This window comes from Lemur catta, chromosome 19 (assembly GCF_020740605.2).
Source record: "Lemur catta isolate mLemCat1 chromosome 19, mLemCat1.pri, whole genome shotgun sequence".
NCBI classification, from domain to species: Eukaryota; Metazoa; Chordata; class Mammalia; order Primates; family Lemuridae; genus Lemur; species Lemur catta.
Window position 1 is genome coordinate 21,162,796 of NC_059146.1, and position 6,368 is coordinate 21,169,163.

Here is a 6,368-nt window from a genome sequence, read left to right on the forward strand (position 1 = left end):
TTTTGCTTATTAAATTGTTCCCTTGACAAGGTTAAAGTGTATTTTTTCCACTTTTCCTTGAAGGTCACTACCTTCTTGCTTCAGTAGAAAATCTTCAACATTAAATTTTGTATCTTTTCTTGTTAAGGGAAGCAGACAATGGAACAGGTCAAATCTATGCACTGTCTAATTTATAGATACTGACACTAAAAACTCCAAAATATTTATTTTTGACTGTTTTATACATATTCTGATGTAGAATAATTCAGTTTGCATGAAACAAAAGAAAGAAATGTGTTTACTATAAATACAGGCTTAAGAAAAATATTGTTTGGAATCATGTCTTTTCAAAAAAAAATAAATCCCTGAGTATTTTATAATTTACAAGTAGCATATATTAGATCAGACCACAATGGTTTTTCTGTGCTGAAATCAAAGTACCTTCCTACTTAAGTAGAGAAGAGTTTACAGGGAAGTGAGAATTGGGACTGAAATTATGAACTTAAATAATTTTTTGTGAGTCTTAGTAAAAAGATCAGAATCTTTCTGGTAAGTGAATGCATATTCACTCATAGACTGAGCCAAAACTTGTGAAACTTCCATGAAAGTGGAGTTTTCTAGTAAATTCTTTTTTTTTAATTTCAAAATATTAAGGGGGTGCAAATGTTTTAGGTTACCTGGGTTGCTTTTATAATGCTTGAGTCAGGGCTAAAAGTGTGCCCATCACCCAGATAGTGTTCATAGTACCCATTAGGTAGGTTTTTGCCCCTCTTCTTCCCTCTCCCCTGCTTGATTTCCACTGAGTTTTACCTTCCTTTATGCACATGTGTGCTCATCAAGTAGTTCCAATTTAATAGTGAGTACATGTGGTGTTTGATTTTCCAATCTTGAGATACTTGACTTAGAATGGTCTTTAGTTCCATCCAAATTGTTGCAAAGGCATTAATTCATGCTTTTTTTATGGCTGAATAGAACTCCATGGTATACATATACCACATTTTATTAATCCACTCATGAATTGATGGGCACTTGGGTTGATTCCACATCTTTGAGATTGTGAATTGTGATGCAATAAACATCTGAGTGCAAGTGTCTTTTTATAAAATAGCTTTTTTCCTTGGTGAATACCAGTAGTGGGATTGCTGGATCAAATAGTAGATCCACTTTTAGTTCTTTGAGGAATCTCCATACTGTTTTCCGTAGAGGTTGTACTAATTTGCAGTCTCATTAACAGTGTATCAGTGTTCTTTTCTCTCTGCATCCACACCAGCATCTATTAGTTTTGGACTTTTTAATAAAAGCCATTCTAACAGGTGAAAGGTGATATCTCATTGTGATTTTAATTTGCATTACCCTGATGATTAGTGACACTGAGCATTTTTTCATATGTTTTTCATATGTTCATTGATGGAGTTTCCTAATAAATTCTTAATAAACAAAATGATAAATAAAACTGGAAAGTGAATACTTAACTGATATTAGCATAAAAACAAACAATTTTTTCTAACTTTAAAAATCGCCTTCCCAGTAGCTTTTCACATGTAACACATGGCACGTGGCATGAAAATGACTTTTACCTTAGTAAAGAACAAAGGAAAAAGTTGAATACACTCCCACTTGACTCAAAAGAATTCAAGATTCAAAGAATTCAAAGATGCCATTTTTTTAACAGAAGCCAAAATGACAATACTGACAAATCTACAGTGTATTGTAAGAAAAGAATGTAATATAGCAATCATATATAGCACTAAAGTAAGAATATGCTTCTCAGCAAAAAAAGGATCCTGAGACACCAGGAATGAGCTGCAATTTCCTTCCCTCCCTAAGTGCTGTGTGGGTGTGCTTTCTCTTACAATCAAGAATGGGTCAACATGTGCGCAAAACCACTCAGACCCAGGAAGTGCAAAACGGATCTTGCGCTGGGGTTTCTTATACCATGAGGGTCACCTGGGCATATTCTTGCTGCATTACCAGCCCTAATAGCAGAGCCCTCTGGGGATCTCACAAAACCAACTGCAAATTTTCGCTCTCCCTATTAGCTATAAACAATGCTGGAAAGCTGGTACAAACCTCCCCAGAATGCCTGGCACCCACAATTACAAAGTAACCATTAATCAATATGTTTCATTCCATGACCTGGGGTCAGTATCATGTGGGTACCTTTCTGTGTCAGCAAAGTAGATCAGACCAATTCCTGCTGGAATGAACCCTCACAGCACAGTCCTTGAGTAGCTATGCCAAATTCTTTGGGATTTGCAGTGACTTTGTGAGACCATGGTCTGTATCTAAAACCTTTTAGTCTCCTAGAAATTTTGTATGTACATCATAGGCTCTTAGCCAGTGGGTCTCAAAAAATGAGATTATTAGAAAGCCCAAACCTGCACTCTTCTATTTCTTTTTCCTCTATATCAGCTTTCTGAATCACCGTCACTGATTTTTATCTCTAGGAAGGGAAATATTTATGTCTCTGCAACTTAAAAATGTAACTCCCAGTTTACCTGAATGTTGACCAATTTGCCAAGTTCATTGTCCAAGTGAACTGGTGTGCCTGTTGCCAAAAGTGCTTCCTTGCCTCAGGTATTATTCAGCAGAAAGGTGCACACAAGAGCCCAAGTCAATGCACTAACTATCTATGGCTGTGTTACAATGTTACATAAACTTAGTGGCTTCAGCAACACACATTTATTTATCTCATAGTTTCTGTGGGCCAAGAATCCAAGCATGGACTAGCAGGAGCTTCTAGGAGCTGCAGTCAAGGTGTTGACCAGAATTGGAGTCTAATCTGAAAGCTCGTCCGGGGAAGGACTCAATTCCAAGCTGCAGTGTGAACCTGACACTAACTACCTGGAGTTAGCATAGACTTCACAGGTTGCATGAAGAGCCACAAGACTGCCCTCACTTTAGATACCAGCTTCAAGTTCTGCTATTCCCAAGCCACCTGCACTTCTGAATAACTGCCTGTGGATACCAACACTTGCTCATCCCACCAAAGAAACATCGGCTCACCAACTCGTCAGACCGCAATAAGCCTCATCTTCTTCCAAACACACACATAGTGTTTGACAATGTTTTGTTGCTTCCTTCCTTACCATGAACTGACAACCGTAGATATCTTCACCAGGGAGAAGGGCCTCTGGTATAGAGACAAGAAATACCCCAAATAATTGGGGGAGGGGATCAGGAAAATAAAAACAGAGAAGGCAAGGAGCAGAATAAAACTTGAAACAAACCATCATTAATATCCTCAAGGAGACAAGATTGTTGCATCCTTTAAAAAGAAGGATAAAAAAGGTCAACATAATAAATGGTCATCTATAAAAAACCTCACAGCTGACTTCACACTCAATGGTGGAAGTCTGAAAGCTTTTCTCTGAAGACCAGTAACAAGACAAGTGCTACGATCTGAATGTTTATGTCTCCTCCCCGCCAAATTCATATGTTGAAACTTAACCCCCAAGGTGATGGTATTAGGAGGCGGGCCTTTGGGAGGTGCTTATGTCATGAAGGTGGAGCTCTCATGACGGGGATTAGTGCTCTTGTACAAGAGGCCCAGAGAGCTGCCTCGCCCCTTCCACCATGTGAAGATGTCCTGAGAAAGCACCATCTATGAAGCAGGAAGCCGGCCCTCACCAGACAGAGAACCTGCTGGTACCTTGATCTTGGACTCCCCAGCCTCCAGAACCATGAGAACTAAATTTCTGTTGTTTATACACTCTCTGGTTTATGCTATTTTGTTATAGCAGCCTGCACGAACTAAGACAACAAGGATGCTTGCTTCCACCATTTCTATATTCCAACAGAGTATAGAAAGTTCAAGCCAGGCTGGGCGCAATGGCTCACGCCTGTAATCCTAGCACTCTGGGAGGCCTAGGTGGGCGGATTGTTTGAGCTCAGGAGTTCGAGACCAGCCTGAGCAAGAATGAGACCCCGTCTCTACTAAAAATAGAAAGAAATTATATGGACAGCTAAAAATATATATAGAAAAAATTGGCCGGGCATGGTGGCGCATGCCTGTAGTCCCAGCTACTCGGGAGGCTGAGGCAGGAGGATCACTTGAGCCCAGGAGTTTGAGGTTGCTGTGAGCTAGGCTGACACCATGGCACTCTAGCCCGGGCAACAGAGCGAGACTGTCTCAAAAAAAAAAAAAGAAAGAAAGAAAGAAAGTTCAAGCCAGAGCATGTAGGCAAGGAAAAGAAATAAAAGGCATCCAATTGGAGAAGAAGAAGTAAATTATCTCTGTTTGCTGATGACATGGTCATATATGTAGAAAACCCTAAAGATTTCATTTAAAAAAGGGAATAAAAGAGGTCCAAGGGGTCCAGAATTATATATTACAATAGTAGTTGTAAAAGTAAGAGTTAACTTTTACTGAGTGATTTCTCTCATGAACTTATTTTTCAATCTCAAAGTATTTAAGTACGTATCTGTCTTTACCAGATAAGAACCACTTTTTCAAATAATATAACCACCATCGCAGTATCACATTAGGAAAATTAACAGTGCCTCCTTGATACCAGCTAATATCCAGTCAGTAGTCACATTGTCCTGATTGTCTCAAAAATGTCCTCTTTTTTTTTTTTGTGAGACAGGGTCTCACTCTGTCACCCTGGCTAGAGTGCAGTGGTGTCATCATAGCTCACTGCAACCTCAAACTCCTGGGCTCAAGTGATCCTCCTGCCTCAGCCTCCTGAGTAGCTGGGCCTATAGGCATGCACCACCACACATGGCTAATTTTTCTATTTTTTGTGGAGACCAGGTCTTGCTCTTGCTCACGCTGGTCTCCAACTCCTGACCTCAGGGATCCTCCTACCTCGGCATCCCAGAATGCTAGGATTACAGGTGTGAGCCACTATGCCCAGCAAATATTTCTATTTTTTTGTAGAGACAGGGTTTTGCTCTTACTCAGGCTGGTCTCAAACTCCTGAACTCAAGCAATCCCCCTGCCTTCCAGAGTGCTAGGATTATAGGCATGAGCCACCACGCTCAGCCAAAAATGTCCTCTTTATCAGTTTTTATTTTTATAGGGATCCAAATAAAGTCTACAAACTGTAACTCATAAATATGCTAATTTAAATAAAAGACAAAATTCTCACTCTCTTTGTTAAAATAAGAAATCAAGCAAGTCATACGTTTTATTTTTGTTGTTTTTGTTTTTTTTATTTCAAAGTATTAAGGGGCATAGGTTTGAATTATTTTTTTTCCATCATTCATTTGGAAGAAGAAGAAAATGCCCCCAAGGCTTTTTGGGTTCTGCTAGAGGTTACTTGTCTTACTGTTTTAGGAACACAGGAAAATCAACTAGGCAACAAGTTACCAAGGAGTAAAAACAATTATAATTACAGATGTTTCTTTGAAAGTTATTTTCACAAGATGTAGCAATGATTTTTAAAGGCCTGAGACTCTTACAAGGCCGTTTTGTTCAAATAACAGTTCTGTTATAGATTCACTTCAACAGAGGGGAGAACAATTTAGTAACAGTCATGAATATTCATGTAATTCTCCATATTGTACCAGAAAACAAGATTGATATTCTTGGGAATCTTCTCAAGTCAACACTTTATCAAATCAGGTTCCTTAATTTAGTTTTATGACTCAGAAAAAACCTGTCTCCTTATGTACTATCAGGAAAAAGAGGATGTCTTGTATATTTCTCTTTGACATCTCTTTTGCTAACTACAAAGATGTACATTTTAAAACGAGGCTCCGGAATTTCATTAGGCAAACAGTAAAGGCCTGTTAAAGTTCCATTTCGCTGGTAGAAATGGAGGAACGACTACTAAGCAGGATTTGATTTAGTAACAGTGAAATAAGGAACGAGGAGCAGTAATCTTCCATCGATATGCCAAGTCCTCATTCTATGCAATGACACGCCTTAAGACACGTTGTCATGAGAACCAGAGGTGGTTGCCATTAAGCTCACCCACTGTGTGTATGAGAAGACTGAGACCTACTATATAATTGTGCTTTATAATTACATATTGTGGTTCTTTTTTTTTCTTTTTTTTATTTCAGCATATTAAGGGGGTACAAATGTTTAAGTTACATATATTGCCTTTGCCCTGCTGGAGTCAGTACACATTGTATTTCATAAAAGATGAGAAACCTCTGGCTCAGATGCACTGACCACTGGCACACCCAGGCCAGCCTATGTATACAAATGCTCCAAACTCATGTATATAAAATGGATCTGAAGACAGGATCTGTTATGCTTCCAAAATATCTGACGGGAAGCCCATTTCCTCAGACACGGTCCCCACAACTGTGCATTGCCAGTGAGGTGTTGCTGCCGGAAGGCACGTGCCTCAGTCCTGGGCACCACCAGGACTCCTGCCGAGTCCTCAGGTGTGATGCTCTTTCCCTTAGATGGCCCCAACCACCCACATGTGTTA